Here is a 23232-nt window from a genome sequence, read left to right on the forward strand (position 1 = left end):
AAAGTCAGTAAATGTGTAGCATTCCATGGATGGGTGTTCCAATAAAGGAGTTTTTGTTCACCCTAGATGTCATTGAAGAATGTTAGCAAGTCCTAAATTAGCTGATTTTTAAATAATAGAGTCTTTTACATATGTAGCTATTTTTCATGCACTGCATGTAATTTTGTTTGGTATCTATATGGAAATGCCTCATGTTAGCTTTGATACTGGTCACAGTTCTTTCCTGAGGACAGAATGGCATATAACTATTAATAATAATGCCAGTATTTGTTGGGTATTTATTATGTGCCAGATGTTAGAGCTCTTCTAGTCGAGAGTCTTTGCCCAGTGAATGTCATGTACTAATGTGGAGCTTTATTCTCCAAGCAACACAGATGATAAATATAGCTATTACTCCAATTTTGCAGATAAAGAAACTGAGACTCAGAAAGCTTATTAACATGCCCAAAGTCACACAAGGAGAACTGTGGATCCGTTTGACTTTTTCTAAGCTTACTTTTAAACTTTATTAAGACTAATCCAGAGATGTTAGTTTTGCATCCCTTTGAGTGTCATCTTTCTGGCATCTGTAACAAAATCCTTGAATGTTCAGGAAGTTCTCTATCCTGTAGGTGGCATAAACTCAACCAATTCCCCAGGTCAGTGTGAGCCCTGCCAACTTTTCAGCTTAGGGCTCCCTGATAATTCTTCTTTCCACAAAGTTGTTCCTTGCCCAGCCTCATGGAATTTGGAGTAGTTTATCTTCTTTGGTACTTTGCTCCACAAATTTGAGTTGCCTCTACTTCTGCCCCTAATGGTCTCTTCATCCTCAACTCAGATTGCCAAGCTGTTGTGATCTTTGTTGCATGCCCCACAGTTCATAGATTGTCTCTAGGCCAAAAGGCAGAATAATTTGGGGGTTGCCTCATTTGCTTCTCTTCTTTGGGGGTCTCATTCATGCTCTGTCTGCTGTCCTGTATCAGAAAATTATTGTCAAATATTTAATTACATTTTCTAGTCATTTGTGATAAGAAAGTATCCTGCTAGCAGCAGACATTCTCCCAAGATGTAACAATGTTCATGGTGTTTTAAATGGAAAAAAAAGATCACACTTTAATGGAACATACACAGTTTATGCTTATTATGGAAAATATATTAATATTCTATTGAATGGATCTAAAAATACAGACATAAAATGTTTGAGGTGCATGATATCCCAATTACCATGATTTGATCACTACACATTATATACATGTATCAAAATATCACATGTACTCCATAATATGTACAACTATTATTTATCAATTTAAAAATGTCAATAGTAGTTTCTGGGTGGGTAAGATTGTTGCCATTATTTTCTTTTCGTTTCTGATAGGAAACCTACATTGCTTAGATAACACAAAAATAAAAGCTTCAAAAAATTAAATAAAAAAATATATAGTCCTTAAAAGCAGAATTATAGCTAAAATATGGCATCTATATTCACATTAGAGTTAAGTGATGTCACAGAATCAGAGCTATCCTAATAGAAAACTTAATGGTACTATTTAAATATTCAAAGATCAATCACTGCTATTTTACTTAACTCCAATTTCTCTCTATCTCAGACTAAAAAAAAAAATGTATCCAAGATGTTTCTTAATTGTTCCCAATAATTTCCCCAAATTGTAGCCTTCACTTTACAAAGGGTTTCTGCTTAAAGTTTTTCTTAACACCTTTGTCCCTCTGAGCTGTGTTGGTAATTTGTTTAAAAATTGCTCTTTTATTTTTCTCTCACTCTGGTCTGTTTTATCCTGAGAGGAAGAAGGAAGTTGTCATTTACCACTATGGATCCAGCACTGTGTTCTCATTCATATACTTGATTTTATTTGATTTTCAAAATAATCCTGCAAAGTATTTTGAATTCACTTTAGGTTGATAAGTGGGGAAATAGTCTTAAAAGATAAAAGCACTTGCCCAAGATTATAAAACTAGTAAGCAACAAATCTAGAATTGAACTCTGGAATCTAGATGTATTTTCCAATTTCTTGAAAGACTATTATTTAGGAATAAAGGGAGGAAATCACCCTCCCTTTATGTCCTCTCCTCAATTTCCATCCAAGTTTTATAATATGCAAGTTAGTTCTCAAAAAAAATGTGGCTCTGTCCTTTTCCAACCATGTGCCTGGGCACAACTCTGCATAGTATATATACCAAAATAGTCTCCGAGCATATATATGCAGATTTGTGAGGTCATTTTCATTTCAATTATCATCTTCTCTCTACTTCCGTAACACTCAGTTAATTCATTTATATATTCTTTCTTTTAACTGATATGCCTGGGACCCAGGTTATGTAGTAATAAGTAAGACTCGATTTCTACCTTCAAGGTGCTCAGAGTCTAATGTGAACATACATGCACATAGTGTAGTAAGTATAATGTTAGAAGTAGCCATGGAGTCCTATAGATGCATAAAGAAAGGGCTTTTTATTTAATTTGGAGAGGAGATCAGTAATGGCTTCTTGGAGAATATCATAACTGAGTCAAATATTGAAAGTTATGTAAAAGACAGGTGGGTAACATAGGAAAGAGGATTCAGGTGTTGGGAATTTTACACAAAAATTACTTGTAAGCATGGAAGAACACAGTGTAAGTGAAAACTCATGAACATTTAAAGCTAGTTGAAGAACAAGTAAGATGGTGGAATGGTGAGAAGGAGGATGGAGACTTAGACACAATTCAGATCTTAGGATGGAAAGTTTGCATCTTAAACTAAAGATTGAGTCATCATTGAAGATTTTCAGGAAACAAATGATGTAATCAGATCTCCTCTTAGTGAAATTATGTAGGATACCAATATAAAGAATATTCACGTATTTGACTAAAAGTATTCCAAAAGATAAAGAGGGAATACTTCTTAAATCATTCTATAAAGCCAGTATCACCCTAATAACAAAACCAGGAAAGGATATAACAAACATAGAAAACTACAGATCAGTATCTCTGATGAACATAGATGCAAAAATCCTCAACAAAGTGCTAGCTAACTGAGTCCAACAGCATATCAAAAAGCCAACACACCATGATCAAGTGGGTTTCATACCAGGAATGCAGGATGGTCAAACATTTGCAAGTCAGTAAATGCGATACATCACATAAACAGAATTAAAAGCAAAATTCATCTTAATAGATGCATAAAAAGGCATTTGATAAAATTTATCATACCTTTATAATTAAAACCCTTAGCAAAATCAGCATAGAAGGGACATGCCTTAAGGTAATAAAAGCCATCTATGACAAACCCACAGCCAACATTAAACTGAACAGGAAAAAGGTGAAAGCATTCCCCCTGAGATCTGGAACAAGACAAGAATACCCACTTTCACCACTTCTTTTTAACATAGTACTAGAAGTCCTAGCCAGAGAAATTAGATAAGAGAAAGAAATAAAGGGCATCCAAATCAGTAAAAAGGAAGTCAAACTGCTGCTGTTCACTGATAATAGGAATGATATGATCATGTACCTAGAAAACTCTAAAGACTCATCCACAAAGCTCCTAGATTTGATAAATGGATTCAGCAAAGTTCCAGGATACAAAAATCAGTGTACACATATCAGTAGCACTGCTATATGCCAACAACCAAGCTGAGAATAAAATCAAGTACTCAACTCTTTTTATAACAGCTGCAAAACAATAAAATAAAATATTTAGGAATATACTTTACCAAGGATGAGGAAGAGCTCTGCAAGGAAAACTACAAAACACTGCTGAAAGAAATCATCAATGACACAAACAAATGCAAACACATCCCATGCTCATGGATGGGTAGAATCAAAATTGTGAAAATGACCATACTGCCAAAAACAGTCTATAAATTCAATGCAATTCCCATCAAAATACCGTCATCATTCTTCACAGAACTAGAAAAAAAAAATACTAAAATTCATATGGAACCAACACATAGCCAAAGCCTGACTAAGCAAAAAGAACAAATCTGAAGGCATCACATTAACTGACTTCAAACCATACTACGAGGCTGTTGTTACCAGAAGAGCATGGTACTGATATAAAAGTAAGCAGGTATACCAATGGAACAGAATAGAAAACCCTGAAATAAAGCCAAATACTTAGAGCCAAATGGTCTTCGACAAAGCAAACAAAAACATAAAGTGAGGAAAGGATGCCCTGTTCAACAAATGGTGCTGGGATAATTGGCAAGCCACATGTAGAAGAATGAAGCTGGATCCTCATCTCTCACCTTATGCACAAATCAACTAAAGATGAATCAAATACTTAAATCTAAGACCTGAAACTATAAAAATTCTATAAGATAACATTGGAAACACTCTTCTAGACATTAGCTTAGGCAAAGAGTACATGACCAAGAACCCAAAAGCAAATGCAACAAAAACAAAAACAAAACAAAAACAGATGGGACCTAATTAAACAGAAAACCTTCTGCACAGCAGAGGAAATAAACAGCAGAGTAAAAAGACAACCTATAGAGTGGGAGAAAATATTCACAAACTATGCATCTGACAAGGGACTAATATCCAGAATCTACAAGGAACTCATACAAATCAGCAAGAAAAAACAATCCCATCAAAAAGTGGGCAAAGGACATGAACAGACAGTTCTCAAAAGAAGGTATACAAATGGCCAATCAGCATATGAAAAAATACTTAACATCACTAATTATCAGGGAAATGTAAATTAAAACCACAATGAGATACCACCTTACTCCTGCAAGAATAACCATAATTAAAAAATTGAAAAATAACAGATGATGGTATAGATATGATGAAAAGGGAACACTTTTACATGGCTGAGGGGAATTTGAACTGGTACAACCACTACGGGAAACAGTATGGAGATTCAAAATAGAACTACTATTTGATCCAGCAATCGCATATATATATAGCATTCCTGTATGTATCATGGAATACTACACAACCATAAAAATGAATGAAATAATGGCATTCACAGCAACCTGAATGGAGTTGGAGACCATTATTCTAAGTGAAATAACTCAAGAATGGAAAACCAAGCACCATATATGCTCACTTATAAGTGGGAGCTAAGCTATGAGGATGCAAAGGCATAAGAATGATATAATGGACTTTGAGGACTTGTGGGGAAGGGTGGAAGTGGTGTGAGGGATAAAAGACTACACATTGGGCACAGTGTACACTGCTCACTGTTCAGATGATAGGTGCACCAAAATCTCAGAATCACTAAAGAACTTTTCCATGCAACCAAACACCACCTTCTCCCCCAAAACTATTGACATGAAAAGAAAAAGCCTAAACAACAACAAAATATTCTCTCTCTCTCTTTTTTTTTTTTTTTTTGAGATGGAATCTCACTCTGTCACACAGGCTAGAGTGTCATTGTGCAATCTCGGCTTACTGCAACCTCCACCTCCTGGGTTCAAGTGATTCTCCTGCCTCAGCCTCCTGAGTAGCTGGGATTACAGTTTTGCACCACCATGCCCATCTAATTTTTGTATTTTTAGTAGAGGCAGGGTTTCACCATGTTGGTCAGGCTGGTCTCGAACTCCTGATTTCGTGATCCACCTGCCTTGGCCTCCCAAAGTGCTGGGATAACAAGCATAAGCCACCACACCTGGCTCTTCATGTATTTTTGAGGGCATAATTCAATCCACAGTAGAAGGCATCAAGAAGGAGGAACTTGTAAACAGTGTAATATTCCATTAAAAGGGCAAGTATATAAGGACTGGGAAATGTCTGTTGTGTTTGGTAACAGTGGGGCCATTAGGACTTTAAGAAAACTGATTTGAATGGAGTAGGTTACTACTGGGGCACCGAGAACACTGTGACAGTCTGTACTTGGCAGAGCTCAATCTAATGAAGAAACCAAGCAAAGAGTTAGCGAAAGGCATCACACTTTGCATTTGAGGGTCATAGAAAGCTTCCTGGAAGAGGCGACAATGGAAATAGGTTTTAAAGCAAAAATAAGTCATTCAAAAGGGAGGGGGAAGCGTACCAACCTAGAAGAACAGGGTGGTCAAAGGCAAAAAGGATGGAGAACCCGGGCATGGTGGCTCACACCTGTAATTCTAGCACTTTGGGAGGCCAAGGCAGGCAGATTGCTTGAATTCAAGAGTTCAAGACCAGCCAAGCCAAAATGGTAAAACCCTGTCTCTACAAAAAATACAAAAACTAGCCAGGGGTGATGGCACACACCTGTGAACCCAGGTACTCTGGAGGCTGAGGTAAGAGAATGACTTGAGCTCAGCAGGAATAGGTTGTAATGAGCCGAGATTGCACCCCTGCACTCCAGCCTGGGCAACAGAGCAAGACCCTGTCTGAAAAAAAAAGGTGGGGGGGACAGATAAACCACAGTTTGTGAAGAGCCATAAAATAATTCAGCATGACTAACGAGTAGAGAGAGGAGTTAGTAGAGAGCAGAAGGTAAGGTAGAAAAAGATTAATCCAGAGAAGGCATGAGCAACCAGGATTCAAATGCAGGACTTAAGAATTCTGCCTTCCCACTGCTATGCTTCTCAGCATTTCTTAGTCCTGGCCCAACTTAGGAAACCATTTTATGGGGGTCCCATTAGGTTCAGCTTTCAGTTGCTAGAAAAGCGTGGACTGACATATGCCACAAAGCCATCAGAAAATGACTTTCTGTCAACATTCATCTCCACTCCACACTCCCCACCCCCTCAACATTAACAAGAAAATGAGAACGCCTGCCCAGCTGTCCTGTTGGATGTCACTGGGTAAATTATCTTTTATTAAGAACCTGTAATTGTTCTTCACTGAGCTGTGACCTAAATTTAGCAGTGCTGAAGAGTGAGCCCCAGCCAACAGGATTTCCCTGAGAAAACGATGAAGTTCCTGTATCAATTCAATTCATTAACTAGAAAGAGAGAACAAGCAGCCAGCTTTTTTTTTTTCTGCCCCCATTCTTTAGTGAATCATTTGTTAGTTTGACCAGAATTTTTCTGGGATCCAGTCTATGATTCTGTAAGAAAAAGAGACAGCAAAACTCATTCAGATACTTCTTGTGACATTAATTCAGAGGCAGAAACCAAATTACATTAAGTGGATCTGATCGTCTTGCTATTAAAGACCTTGGATTTACTCACTGAGTGTTTTCAGCCTGAGGAGAAGAAATGCTCTCAATCTGGGTAGGGTGTTTGGTGACTTGGGATAAAATGAGTAAGAGCCAACTTGGCTCACAAGTGGATTTAAAAACAGGAAGAAAGTGAGAGAAAGAAAAGAAAAAGGCAAATACAATACAAACCTAGTACAAGCTTCCAGTGAAAATTCGTGTGTTGTAGTTGTAATAAAGCTTATAAGAAGGAAGAGAACCAACATAAATGCTTCATATGTCTAAGAATGCCTTTAATTATGACAGCCCAGTTGAGGTCCAGAGAGGTCAAGTAATTTACCTAAGGACACAGTTTCTAGAGAACTGAATCAAAATTTAAAGCTACATCTTCTGACTTAAAGTCCAATGTTCCTTTATCCTAACAGTAATTTTTGAATTTTGACAGTGCGAACTGCTGACCAGTGATCAATAATATCTTGGAATCTCATAGGCTGATACCTGCACAGGTAGAAAGCAAACAGCCCTCAACTCGAATATCATTCCTCATTTTTTGATAGCAATCCCCAAAAAAGAATCATTTCATGGCTCCATCTCCTGCTTCCCTGGCTAGAACCACATGATGGTTCAGGTTTTACTGTTTAGGCATTTCATGCATCCTTATGTGAGAAGTACAAAAGTACCCAGAATAGAGAGGACAGTCTACAACATACTCCCCTGAAGCTCACTCTTTAGTCAGGAGGCTAAGAGACGTACACATTCTGATATTAATGTATAGTGAAAGCATGCTTTCACTGATATCATCTCAATGGAGTCTCACAGCAAATTTGTAAGGTAGTCTGAACAGGTGACATTATCCCTATCGTATAAGTGAAGAAACTGAGGTTTAATGGGTTGAGTCACTGGCCCAAGGTCACAAAGATAGTGAGTGGCAGAACCTAATGTGAAGCCCAAAGTATGTGGCTCTGCACTAGTATTTCTCACAGCCCACTGTAATGACTGTCAGGTTGCTTTTAAGATTATGAAAGTCCTGTAATGAATTATGATTCAGATTGAGACCTTGGAGTCTGAAGATGGAACTACTTGGGAAGAAGCATCACAGTATCCTAGAAGAGTCTCCCTCCATGAAGCAGATTTGGGGTCTCTTTCCATTTCTGTACTTACATTAATGGACCATGTTAGACAAGTCATTTAATGCATTTGGACCCCAGCTTCCAAATCTATACAAAAGAAGGTATAATTGGGGAGAGTATAAAGCCTTTATTGCCCACTTCACTTGACAGTTTTTCAGAGCAGTCAATGAGACTTTAGAAATAAAAGTGGATTTAAAGCATAAAGTGCTTTATAAACCCCAGCATTGCCTTAAACCCTGAGATTGCTTGATGGCCCATTGGGTGTATTCACAGGCACTTTGACCCTTACAACAATTGACCCTTACAACAATTGACCCTTACAACAACTCTAGAAATGACAGGCATTAAATCTTCCCAATCCATAGATGAGGCAACTACAAAGTGTTATTTTTAATCCTCATTTTTTAAGGAGAAAAACTGAGCTTGAGCACATTAAAAAAATTTTGCCCAAAGTCAGTATGGTATATCTTGACCTTGGAATTGGAGAAAAATATTCTGTCACAAGAGCAGGAGCCACAAACTCAAATACTTTTAGGGTTATGTTACCAATTGTGGAACACACGTGCACGAAATGAGCTGAATAAGATGCCAAATGGCCTGGTATTGGAGAGGCAACAGGGAGTGGTGGGGCCTGTAGCAAATTGGAGGGAACATGGCTCAATTAAAAGAGAGTGGCAGCAACTCAACTCCAGCCAATTATTGCCATATAATATTAAGCCCAGGGATTTTAGAACTTCTAGCGAGAAAAATAGAGGCTAGATATGTATATTCTTGTTAAAAATTGCCTCAATTAGAAGATATTGGCAAGTAATTCAAATGCAATACATTTTTGTGTTATCACTATACTGGTCCACATAACAAGGGGACAGTTTGCTTCCTGCTCTCACAAAGTGTTTCAGATTAAGTTATGACCACTTAAGTATGCAAAGACAAAACAGTGTATCAGTAATGCAGTGTTTGTGAGCATGTACTTCAGAAACAAATGATCTGGGTTCAAATCCTAGTGTTGACATGAGGTAGTTTAATAACCTTGGACAAGTCACTTGACTTCTCTATACCTCAGTTTCCCTATCTGTAAAATGGAAGTAATAAGAGTGCTTACCTCTTTCAGTGGTTGTGACTATCAAATGAATTGACGTAGGTAAAACACTTAGAACAGTTCCTGACACACAGTAAGAGTCCTGTAAACACCAACGCTTATGAAAGCTCTCATCCTAGGATAAGCATCTCCTAGAAAACATCTTTGTTCATGTACCAGCTTAATCATATTTATTCTGCAGTTGATGTTTATGCCACATGTTCTTTCTGGGTAGAGAAGCCTGAAGTTATTCTGTTTATCCTGACCTTGGAAAAGACAAAGCAGCTCATGTCCCCAGGGATCTAAAAATTTCACTGGGATTGATCGCCCAGTGTCCCCAAAACCTCGGCCAGCGTTTCTCTATTCACAGCTGCACTGAAGAGCTTCCTTCCTGGCTTGTGTCTCCAAAAGGGGATACGATGGCAAGGTCTGTAAGAGGAAGGAAAAGGGACCTTTTTAATTAGCTTTCTCTTTTGAATGACGCCATCACAGATCTGATTCATTTCCATGAATTGAAAAAAAAAAAAAAAGCAGGGTAGGTGGTAAGCACTCTGTAAGGAATGAATGAAACTGTCAGGAGAGCACAGATTAGAGGAAAGCTGAAGTTGGAGAAAACAGCCATGTGAACTTGGCCATCCACCATGACCCACGTTTAGGCCAGGAGATGATGTCAAAATCTAAATTTAAAATGGAGGTGGCAAAAGGTTTGCTTCCACGGTTGGCAAGGAGAGGCCAAAAGACAGATGGAAATGTTGGTCCGATTCTCAGTGTTGTAGAACGTACCAAATGGGCTATCTGGAAACTTTTATGAAAGGGTCTCCTGTTTGCAGATCTAGTTCTCTGATATTCCACAGGAAGATTTTCTGCCTTCACGTCACGTCATGGTGTGTGTGTGTGTGTGTGTGTGTGTGTGTGTGTGCGCGCGCGCACATAATACATTTACATGAAAGTTCACAAGCCTGAAGCAGCCTACTAATTGAATGGCATGGTCTTTCCTGCAGACATTTACTCGATGACAAACCAATGTGCCTTTCTGGAGACTGAAGAACAGGACTCAGATCTATGGAATCTGGAGACAGCACCATTTCTCCAGTAGTTTTCGTGTTGTAGGCTCAGTATTAATGTCCTTACTACATTACTTCATCTTTCCTCATGTCAGTCCTTGGAAGTAAATATTGATTCTACATGATAGATGGAGAAACAGACCCATAGAAGTCTACTAACTTGCCATAGCTACATAGCTACTGAGTGGGATTTTAGTTAGTTCTGACTTCTTCAAAAGCCTATGCTCTTTTTACTGCCCCCATGCGACCTTCAAAAGAATTACTTGATAAACAAGAAGTTTTTGCAAACAAGGCCATTAACCATTCTTCAAACCATCACTTCCTTCCATGTCATTGAGTTTCTTTACTTCTGCTGGGAAACTTCTACCATCGTTTTAAGACCTAATTTAAAAACCCTGTCCTCAGTGAAGGTTTCACTGACCTACCATTCCCTCAGCCAGATACCATCTTTGTCATTTCTGGAATGTCACAGCCCATAGTATAGGGCTCAGCTATGTCAGTGATTATACCAAATAATGTGTAGGAATGGCTTTCTGAAATTTGATGAACCTCATTATGTCTAGACCAAGTCATGCTCATCATCGACGTCCAGTCTAGTGCCTGACTCATGGTGTCAACAAACCTATCTTGTATGTATGTATTTGTAGAAACAAGAAAAGAAGGAAGGAAGGAAAAATGAAAGGAAGGGAGGGAGGGAGAGAGGCAGCAGGCATACAGATATGATTTCATTTTCATAAGCAAAAGAGACTTAAGTAAGAATCATTACTCTTTTTACTGAAGGAAAAAGTCTTTTAGATTTTGATTCAACAAATTGATTCCTGGTCTAGGCTCCACAACTATATAATGGCTCATACAGAGCATGTATGTATGTATGTATGGACCTCAGTTTCCCTCAACTGACCAGAGTACATTGCTTGTCTCCAAATGTTCATTAAATATCCTGCAAAGCCTTGCACTCATCAGTTCTGCTAACATTTTATTGTATCCTGGCTAAAGTTAACTCACCTCTGGCAGCAAGGAAACCAACTCAGATGGGAGCAGATGGCTTTCATATACGTTAATTGCTCTGTTGTCAGTTTGTATTTTTGCTGTTTGTATTTGTTTAGTCCTAAAGCCTTCCCCAACCCCACTGGAAAAAAAAATGTTTCTGTCTGGGCCAACAGGTGTCACTGTTGAGCAATATAAATATGCCCCCCACACCCCCAACTTTTTGGTGCTGAAAACCCTGGCTGCTTACAAGGCGCACCCTCTGCTCAGTCCTGATATTATCAAGTGAGTGATATCTATAGTCACTGTGTCAGTTGCCTGAGCAGACCTCCAAGGAGCATCAGTATATATTTTTCTTAATGATCTAATTTTTCAATGCAACTGTAGACCTTACTACCCAGAAAAGAGGCAACAAGGAAGAATAAACTATAACTATTTCCATTTGCAAGAGGCAGCATTAGTGGAGGATCTTTGTTGCTCCGTTTAGAATGTCTAAGCTTTGGTGCTTGCACTATCCCAACCAGTTGCCACTGGTATAATTGGCTCAAGCCAGAGGAACCCCCAGAGCAAGTTGGCACAGGAGTGAGAAAGCTTGCAGTTCACCAAAAAGACCAGATGATTAGTTTAGGCCACAGATCTTCCGGGACACCCAGAGCTATTCAGGAAGAATTTAAGGGGAATGTATTCACAGAAAATAGGTGGGGATAGAGCAAAAGCAATGTGTCAGTTGCTACCTGTTTATTACTCTCAGGCTGATGTGGCCGGGGAGATGTGGAATTGTGTAGAATGGAATGCGATGGAATATGAAATGGTATAGAATATACTATAGGAATGCAAACAGAATGAAATCAAATGAAATGGACCAGAACAGACCAGGACATAAAACAGATTATTGTGTCAAAATGATGAAATGAAATACAGAATGCAATAGAATCAGATGGACTTTTTCATTAAATGCTTTGAGACATATAGAGATGTGTTTAATTGGCTTGAAAGTGATTAGCAAATTCAGGAAATTGTCATGATATTTCCAGGCCAGATGATTTAGCTACATAGGGACCTGAAAGTCTGGTGCTTTTCTTGAGTTATTCTGCTTTAAAATTAGCACAAGTGGTCACCTGTCATGGCCCACAACTGGCACTCCGTTGTCACAACCAACATTTATTGCCTCTTTGCTGGAGCCTTTGTATGTATTATTTCATTCAATTATTCTATCAGTCAAATGGCAGAGGTCCTATTTTGATCTCCATTTTATAGATGGGGAAATAGAGCCACCAAAAGGTTAAGATACTTGCCCAAGACCACACAGCTGGAAAGTAGTGGAATCAGAATTCAAACATCAGGCGGTTTGGCTTGAGCTCCTACATGTTAAATCAACACACACACTGCCTCTCATCATGCCAGGGGCTCATAGCCTATGACACTTAAATGTAGAAATATTAAGATCTGCGTGTTCTGTTTTAGCCACAAAATATTACCTGCAAAAAGGCTGGAAAGCTTGGCAGAAGCACTGCTCTGATACGGAAACAATAAAACAGCAGCACTTAACTCTTCTGCCATACTCAACACAACCAACACCACACCGGTCCCTTCCATTTTTAAACAAGGTTTCACTGGGGGCTTCCCTGATCCTATTAAACATTCCTAATCCTGATACTCATTTGCTCAGCAAACATCTCCTAAGGGTCTGCAGTGAGTGCAGGCAGTCCTATCGTTCATCTACTCATGTAACACTTGAACACCTATTCTTTCTCCTTAGGTTTCTTTTTTTTCTCTCTTTTTTTTTTTTTTTTTTTTTTTTTTTGAGATGGATTGTCACTCTATCACCCAGACCGGAGTGCAATGGCGCAATCTCAGCTCATTGCACCCTCCTCCTCCTGGGTTCAAGCGATTCTCCTGCCTCAGCCTCCTGAGTAGCTGGGACTACAGCCATGCACCACCATGCCCGGCTAATTTTTGTATTTTTGGTAGAGATGGGGTTTGCCATATTGACCAGGCTAGTCTTGAACTTCTGACCTCAGGTGATCCACCTGCCTCGGCCTCCCAAAGTGCTGGGATTATAGGCGTGAGCCACTGCACCCGGCCCTCCCCTTAGGTTTCTAAGAAAGTGCATTCAGTTATTGTAAAAAGATTCTCAGCAATAATTTTTTAAAAAACAATGCGCGAAAAATATAGAATTAATAATTAAATAAATAGGATCTCCCCTGAGATCCTAGAATGCCCATTTTTTAAAATGCCCCACTGAGGCTACTGATAGCTGCCTTCATTAAGTGTTTACTACTTGAGAGAGGCTGTACAGTCTGCTCACTGAGAGAGACTGCCTGAGCTCAAACCCTGGCTCTAACACTAAATAGCCTTGTCTCCTTGTGTGAGCTACTAAAGCACTCTGAACCTCAGTTTCCTCATCTATTAGATGGGGATAATAGTGTAGCTTGAAAGATAAAACAAGTTAATGTACCTGAAGCACTTTACAGCTTGATACAAATTAAGAATTTCATAATGTCAGTTATTATTATTTTCCAGGCCTTGCATCATGTACTTAGCAGGCATTATCTCTTTTTTTTTTTTTAAACACTGAGTAACATGGAGTTTTTAAAAAAATAAACTTATTTTTAGAGAATATTTAGATTCACAGCAAAATTGATCAAAAGTTACAGTATTCCAAAATAACCCCTGCCTCCATTCATGCATAGCCTCCCCCATTCTCAACATCCTCTACCAGAGTGGTGCATTGGTTACAGTCAATGAATCTATATTGACACATCATTATCACCCAAAGTCCGTGGTTTACGTTAGGTTTCACTCTTGTTGTACACTCTGTGGGTTTGGACAAATGTGTCATGATATATACCCTTATTATAGTAGCATAGAGAATAGTTTCACTGCCATGAAAATCCTGGCGTGCTCCACGTATTTATCCCTCTCTCTCCCCAAGCACTAGCAATCCCTGATCTTTTTTACTGTCTCTGTAGTTTTGCTTTTTAAAGATTGTAACATAGTTGGAATCATAGGGTATGTAGCCTTTTCCTATTCAGATTGGCTACTTTCACTTAGTAATATGCATTTAAAGTTCCTCCATGCTTTTTCATGAGGCTTTATAGCTCACTTCTTTTTTAGTGCTGTATAGTATTCCACTGTCCACCATACCATAGTTTATTTATCCATTCACCTACTAAAGGACAGTTTGGTTGCTTTCGAGTTTTGGCAATTATGGTTAAAACTTCTATAAACATCCATGTGCAGGTTTTTGTTTGCACATACCTTTTCATCTCCTTTGGGCAAATACCAAGGAGCATGATTGCTGGATTGTATGGCAAGTATATGTTTAGTTTAATAAGACAATGCCAAACTGCCCTCTAAAGTGGCTGTACCATTTTGCATCCCCACCAGCAACAAATGAGAGTTTCTGTTGCTCCACATCCTTGCCGGCATTGGTGTTGTCGGTGTTCTGCATTTTGGCCATTCTAATAGGTGTGTAGTGGTATCTTATTGTTGTTTTAATTTGCATTTATCTGATGACATATGATATGGTGCATCATTTCACATGCTTATTTGCTATCTCACATCATTTTACATGCTTATTTCCTATCTTGCATCATTTCACATGCTTATTTGCTATCTCATATCTTCTTTGGTGCAGTGTCTATTAAGGTTGTGGGTCCATTTATAAGTAGGATTGCTGGTTGTCTTATTGTTGAGTTCTTTGCATGTTGTGAATAGTAGTTCTTTGTCAGATGTGTCTTTTGCAAATATTTTCTTCCAGTCTGGCTTTTCTGCAAATTCCTTGACATTGCCTTTCACAGGGAAGACATTGTTAATGTTGATGAAGTCCAGTTTGTTAATTATTTATTTCACAGTTTGTATCTTTGGTGTTGCATATAAAAAATTATCACTATACCCAAGGTCATCTAAGTTTTCTTTATGTTATCTTCTAGGTGTTTTATACTTTTATATTTTAATTTAGGTTTATGTTCATTTTGAGTTAATTTTTGTGAAGGGTATAAGGTCTATGTCTAGATCGAGTTATTGCATGTGAATGTTCAGTTGTTCCAGCACCATTTGTTGAAAAGACTATCTTTGCTCCATTGTAGTGCCTTTGCTCATTTGTTGATTATCAGTTGACTCTATTTATGTAGGTCTACTTCTAGGCCCTCTATTCTATTCCACCTATCTATTTGCCTATTCTTTTACTAATATCATGCAGTCTTTGTAGTAAGTTTGAAGTTCAGTAGTAATAGTCCTGCAACTCCATTCTTCTTCAGTATGGCTATTCTGTGTATTTTGCCACTCCATATAAACTTTAGCATTAGTTTGTGGATATCTACAGAATAATTTTTTGAGATTTGGAATGGGATTGCATTGCATCTATAGATTAAGTTGAGAAGAACTGACATCTTGACAATATTGAGTCTTCTTATCCATGAACATGGAATATCTCTCCATTTATTTAGTTCTTCTTTGATTTCTTTCATTAGAGTTTTGTAGATTTTCTCATATAGATCTTGTACATATTTTGTTAAGTTTATACATAAGTATTTCATTTTGGAGGTACTAATGTAAATAGTTTTGTTTTTAATTTCAAATCCCTCTTGTTCATTGCTTGTATATATGAAAATAAATGACCTTTGTATATAAATCTCACATCCTGAAATCTTGCTATAATCATTTACTAGTTTCAGGATTTTTTGTTGTTGATTATTTTGAGTTTTCTGCATAGACAATCATGCCATCTGCAAACAAAGACAGTTTCTTTTCTTATTAATATAACTTTTTTTTGTTTATTGCACTAGCTAGGACTTCAAATATGATGTTGAAAAGGAGTGGTGAGAGCATACATCTTTGCCTTCTTCTTATTCTTACTGGGAAGGCGTCTAGTTTTTCACCATTAAGTATGATTTTAGTTGTAGGTTTTTAGAGATATTCTTTATCAAGTTGAGGAAGTTACCTTCTATTTCTAATTTACTGAGCATTTTCATTGTGAATGGGTGATGGATTGTGTTGAAATTTTTTTCTACATCTACTGATATGATAATGTGGTTTTTTTCTTGAGTCTGCTAATGTCATGGATCACATGAATTGATTTTTCAGATGTTCAGCATGGCTTGTATACCTGAGATAATTCCAATTAGTCATGGCATGTAATAATTTTCATACATTGTTGAATTCAATTTGCTAATACTTTGTTGAGGATTTTGCATGTAATTCATCAGATACTGAACTCTGATGTGTCTGTGCCTCTGGACTGTGAACTTCATGCCTGCTTCTCAGGTTTCTTCCGCTCCCCCTTTATGTGGGACAGGATAGCTGAAGTAGGTTGGAGTTGGGTATTTCTCCTCCTCCATTTGGAAGGCTGGAGCTTGCTGGAGTTGAATATTTCTTTTTCTCAGGTCAGTTAGGCTCTGATAAAACCCTAGTGGGTTAGGCTATGGTTTGATAGTTTCCCCTGAGGGCAGACCTGTTTTTTTTTTTTTTTTGAAGAATGTATTGCTTTTTTTCAAAATGCTTCCTTTTTTTCTCCTCTTGCCAAAGCGTGAGGAAATTTTTCTCAGATATTCAATGTAAGAATGTATTAGAGCTCCCAGAGGTAAAACTCATAAAAGTATGGTACCCCCTATTTCTGGACCCTCTGGGAGTTTTTATCTCTCAGACTTGTTGACTCTGAGCCTCCAGAAATAAATCAATTTATAGTTCGGGTTTTCCTACCCTGGCACTGGTTCCAATAGATGTTTCAGCCCATAGGTTTCTGCTCCAGTAAGTTGTGATTCTCTTTATCTGCCTATCTGTTTCTTCAATTCTGGGGGCAGTAGTTTCCCTTGTGACCTTCCTTCTCTTATGTATCTAAGAAGAGGTGTTGATTTTTTCCACTTCTTCAGATATTTACTTGTTTTTAGGATGGAGTGGGGACCTCCAAGCTCCTATGTCAGACTAGAAACAAGAAGTCCCTGACATTTTTAATCATGATAACAATCCTATGAAGTAGAAGTAGATGTTTGTATAATTTCTACCAGTTTACAGGTATGAAAAATCAGGTACTAAGTAATTAAGTAATCAGCCCAAAGTCTCGAAGTTAGTAGGTAATAGAATTGAGTTTCAAATCCAAGCCAGTCCAACTCAAAAGCCAGGACTCTTAACCATTATGCAATAATATCTCCTTTTCACACTGTTGGGAGGTCTAATAGAGTATAGGGAAGAACATCCAGAAGTTGGGCAGAAATGAAGGGTTTCAAGTGGTCCTGAAAGAAGGAGGCTTATGAAAACAGGAGAGGAGTACATGGGTAGAAAGTGGTGAACTTCAGGTAGAAAAATATAAAAACCACTAGGCCATCAAAGAAATGTGCCAGCTCTTCCTGGAAATAGCTCATAGCTTCCTGAGGGCCCCACCCAGAAAACCACATTTAACTTCCTCCTCTACTTAATCTATACCTGCTGTTGCCTCCTGTCTTTCTCCTACCACAACTCAATTTAGCCTTTTCTGATTTACCAACTACAGCCATGCCTACATGACAACTATGTACTAAGGAAGATCATAGAAATTAGTGCTTCCAGAATGGCCCTGCAATATTCGGCCTATCTAATGTGATACCACCCTGGTCCAAGCCACTGTCTTCTCATTCCTGGTCTCTATAGTCATTTCCTAGCTAGTTCTCCTTCATTTACACTACTCCTCCCCAATCTGTTATCCAACCTATAGACAAAGTAAGCTTCCAAAGCATAAATCTATTTGTCTCACTGCATTATATAATGTAATGCCTGCTTTTAATCATTCTTAGATAACATCCAAATCCTCAACAAGAAACATCTTGTGCAAGGTCTTTGCAGGGAGAGGGGACGTAGTTAGCAGGAGAGTAGAAAACAAAAGGGACAGTGGAGGATATGAAATTGGAAAGTTACAGGGTCCAGCATCTTTCAACATTAGCACTCATCCAAATGTGTAATTTTAACCTCCATTGAGAAATTCTTTGATTCATGTCAGTAACGGACAACCTCATTCATTCTGAAGTTCATATGAAAGCCTTGGAGTCATCTTTGAATTCTCTCTTCCTCTTACACTCAGAATTTGATCTTTCTGTATATGTGACTGCTTAACCTTCAAAATATCTTAACCAGCATTGCTGTCAGCAGCCTGGTCCAAACCACCTACTTCTTACACGGAAAATCATCACAGAGGCCTTTCTAATGATATTGCTGCTTCCCGCTGGTCTCATACAGTCTGGTCTCCATATGCTAGACAAAGCAAATCTTTTAACACCTAAGTCAGACCACATGACTCCTCTGTCCAGAACTTTCTGGTATATTATCATCTCACTCAGAGTAAAATCTAAAGTCTTCACCAGGGCACACAGGGCTCTATTCAAAGCTGCCCACTGCTCCCTGCTCCCATACCTTGTCTGATCTCACTTCCCTTTTTCTCTCCACTCCAGCCCACTGCTCTCCTTCTTGCTTCTCAAACACTTTAAACATATTCCTATCTTCAGGTTTATATCCTTGCTGTTCCTTCTCAGAATATCCTGTTCCCAGATATCCACATGACTTTCTTTCTAGTTTTGTTCAAATCTCAGTTCAAATGTCACTTCATCAAAGAAAACATCCCTGATCATCCCATCTAAAACCATCCCACTCATTGCTCCTTTCCCCATTTTTCTGCTTTAATTTTCCCCTTATCATATCCTACCGCCTGGCACGTCATTATTTTGTGTCTGTTGCATACCTCCCCAACCTACCCCAGTATGACATAAGCGCTAGAAGTCAGGGACTGTATCTGCTCATTCTTTACTGTATCCTTCATTTTAAGAATAATCCCTGTTATAGCCAGGTGTGGTGGCTCTTGCCTGTAATCCCAGCACTTTGGGAGGCCAAGGCGGGTGGATCACGAGGTCAGGAGATTGAGACCATCCTGGCCAACATGGTGAAACCCCATCTCTACTAAAAATACAAATACTAGCTGGGTGTGGTGGTGCGTGCCTGTAATCCCAGCTGCTCAGGAGGCAGAGGCAGGAGAATCGCTTGAACCAGGGAGCCAGAGGTTGCAGTGAACCAAGATTGTGCCACTGCACTCCAGCCTGGTGACAGAGCAAGACTCCATCTCAAAAAAAAAAAAAAAAAAAAAGAAAACCAGAATAATCCCTATTACATAGAGACAACAATAAATATTTGTTGTCAATAAGTGAACATCTGTCAACTTTAAAAAGCTACAGCTTCATAGGACTAGTGTTGTTCTCCATTAGTCCCCAGTGCATGGCTCATAAAAGACACTTAAAATATTAATAGAAGAGTGAATGAACAAACAATTAGGGTATCTTATTGACCATGAGATGAGGATCCTAAAACATGTAGCGAAAGGGTCTATAAATGTGAGGCAGGGTGATCTGAACTGCCACCTATGAAGGTCATTTGGGTAGAACAAGTCAATACCCCATTTTCAGAGACCCAAGATTAGATTCTGGGCTGGAGGATAGACACAGGGTTGAAAGAACATCCTGGAAGTCAGAAGTGTGGCAAAGTTGGGCCTGTAGGAGTGAGCACTTGATGCTTCATCCCAGGGCATTAGAGCCTATGAGCTCTCTCTGGCCTCTGTTGAGGATTAACATGAGAAACAGGTAGGAGGAAGTCTCCACTGGAGTGTCAAGGGCTTCCATGCAGCTGGAGAAGCTGAGCAGTGCAGAGGCTGGGAAGGGCAATGTCTGTGCATGAGGCATTTCAAAGGTGGATTTTTGTTTTCTCAGGGAAGTTTTTACTTGGGTGGTCAAGGGGACTGTTAGTCCGTGGAGAGTTTCCTGGTTTGAACTGAATGTGGATCCAATTCTTCTAGAGAGGCACCGTGCCTTCCAACATGTTTTATTTCAGTGCAGGCACAACTGTAGTACCACATTTTGCTGACCCACCTGAAATGCAAATAGGAAGAGCCTGCTTTGCTTCAGAGGCTGCCTCCCCTCCTACTCTGCAAGAAGCCAATCAATAATAATTTTACTGAAGACACTAGGTTCCAAGGGACTGAATCTGAAGAGATGTCTTGATATAACAAGGAAAAGTAAATGGAGGGTCAAGGAGATGCCATCAAATTTAAGAGCACATAAACAATGAATTATCTGTGCTACGTATCTGAGAGGCAGTGTGATGGGAAGGAAAGAGTGAGCCGGGCACTCCAGATCAAGCCTTACTCCAGAAGCTACAGAATGTGGGGCTTTGAAATGGCACTTAAGATTTCTGAGCCTTTTTGATCCAAAAACATTGTTTCCTATATACTTCTTAAAACTCAATCAAGAGGTTAATAATATTTGTATAGTATTTTTTGAAATACATGAATTTGTTAATGTAATGTTCTCATTCATTCTACAGAGTAGAAATTAGTGTCATTCTCATTTTATAGAGGAGGAAAGTGAAGATTTAAAAGTTGCAGGAGCCTACCCCAGCCCTGGTGGTATTGTGACGACCCAGCCACTCAACTGTCCTCCTCTCAGAGTTTTATACTGCGGAAATCTTGCCCCAAGGAGCATTAACTATATAGAAAATAAACTAACACCATAAATAACCAGAGAAACCCCAAATATCTCTAAATGTGGAACTCTCTAGTAAGAAACTGGGATTGCAGGAATATCTGAATCCTACCCCATTTCTCAACAACCCCTCTATGAGGCACCTGGGAAAATTCATGCATGAAGATGAAGGAGAAAAGATAAACAAAGGTCAGGATTGTTCTGAGCTAGATTGATGCACCGAAGTCTTAGTAAACTGAACATAAATGGCCCAACTAATAGACTAGAGGGGCTCTCCAATTCTCAATTTTCTTACCAAACCACAGAAGATAGTTATAAAAGTGTAGAAGAACACACACACAAACACACACACACACACACACACACAGAGAGAACACATACACACACAGAGACACAGAGAGCGAGAGACTTCTAGAGGGGCTTTTGTCATAAAGAATGGAAGGATAGAGGAGAGATAGCCACAGGTAGGTAACGTTTCAACAACTGTTTCTCCCATTTAATAGTCAAATTGAGCTCTCCACCAGGCAAGGTTAGGGTGAGGTGAGAATGGCCCCGCAGGTGAAAACTTTACAGAGGCATGGATTTTCAGATTTGTGACACCTGCAGGGTCAGCACCTGACAGTGGGTGCTTCTGGAAATGTTGTACCCTGCGAGCCTCACTTGTGTTACCCTAGTCCCAGGTCTGCAGTCAGTATCCTAAAATCAAACTAATTTATTAATTCTGCTTTTAGGGAGGATCTAGGTGCGAAGAGGTGTGGGAACCTGTATCTCCCCACAGTCCAAAGCATGGGCCTACCTATTGCCTTGCATCTGCCGTTCCTCTAGACTCTCAGTCCTTCTCAAACTATACTGCACCTGGGGATCTTGTTAAATTATATTCTGGTTCAGTAGGTCTTGGGTAGGGCCTAAGATTCTAAATTCTAACAAGCTTCCAGGTAATGGTTGATTTGTGATGGTCCACTTACCACTCTGAGCAGCAATGCCTAGAAATGATGGTTCTTCAAATCCAAGTGATAACCCATAGTAATTAATTCATTAACTTAGTCCTGCCATAAAGTCAGAACAAAGCAAGGAGAAACAGAACCTCTGCAGGAAATGGGGGCATTTCTGAGGGTCACTTGAAAGCAGAAACTCAAGAGCTTATGAATAATAAATACATAAGCTTCTGGATATTTGCAGAAATGTTGTAAGATTCAGAGGCATATATGGGGCAGCTTAAACCAAGAAAATTATGCTTGTTTCATACTGCTTCCATTCCAAATGGCTTCTTTCCAGATAGATGGACCTGTCCTCCTGAAAAATCTAGTCATCTCATAGAAAGACTCAAATGGCAAATTGAAGCTTTTAGGTACTGTCTTGGATCATTTTGTGTTGTGAGAAAAGAATACCTGAAGCTGAATAATTTATAAAGAAAAGAGGTTTCTTTGGCTCACAGTTCTACAGACTATAAGAAGCCTGGCACCAACATCTGCTTCTGATGAAAGCCTCAGGCTGCTTCCACTCACAGTACAAGGCAAAGAAAGGCTGGTGTGAACTGATCACATGGTGAGAGAGGAGGCAAAAGGGAGGGGGGACAGGCGCCAGGCTCCTTTTAACAACCAGTTCACTTGAAAACTAATGAGTGAGAACTCACTCACTTCTCCTCCCACTCCAGGAAAGGCATTAATCTATTCATGAGGAATCTGCCCCCACGACCTGAACACCTCCCATCAGGCCCCCATCTTCAAAATTAGGATCCAATTTCAACATGAGGTTTAGGGGGACAAACATCCAAACTATAGCAGACACCTTTGCACATGGATCAACTCTGCATAATTCCTGATATCTTATGGGTGCAAATAAAGTGACTCAACGTTCATTTAGCTACCATTTTCAAAAGTGTCCATAACATTAAGCACAAAAATTTATACTATTACAGAAATATTTTATATTGCATGTATATCTTCTTATTCAAAATTCCTTATTTTCATATGGTGTTGTGCTTGGCAACCTAGAAGGACATACAAACCACACATATACCACACACACACATACACACATGTACAAACACATGCACACACACACCACATACACCCATACACACACACACCCATACACACACACACATGCACACACATATACCACACACATACACACACCCCCCACACAAAAGAATATCTACAGCCAGAGGAAATCCTTGACAAATTGCTAAGACATTTAAAGTTTTTGAAAATAATTTTATATTGACAAATAGGACACAAGAGGATTAAGCAGCTGCTACATAAGAATTATCATGCTAAACATGATAAATCATGTTAGATCAAAAGTATCATTTACTTCTATATCCCTGATTCCCAGGAAAATGTCTCATATAAAGCATGTAGTTCATTTCTATTTTAATGTATATAAATAAATTGTTGGAAAAAAACAGAAATGGAAATGCCATGGTAATGATTCCAT

The 23232-nt window shown here is 38.9% G+C and overlaps 1 long non-coding RNA gene across 1 annotated transcript in view; it reads left to right on the top strand.

Annotated features, from left to right (window-relative positions):
* Positions 1-23232, top strand: part of LOC107130692 (uncharacterized) — a 530980-nt gene that overhangs the window by 276623 nt on the left and 231125 nt on the right. The gene's annotated exons all lie outside the window — the stretch shown is intronic.

Source organism: Macaca fascicularis, chromosome 8, assembly GCF_037993035.2.
Source record: "Macaca fascicularis isolate 582-1 chromosome 8, T2T-MFA8v1.1".
NCBI classification, from domain to species: domain Eukaryota; kingdom Metazoa; phylum Chordata; class Mammalia; order Primates; family Cercopithecidae; genus Macaca; species Macaca fascicularis.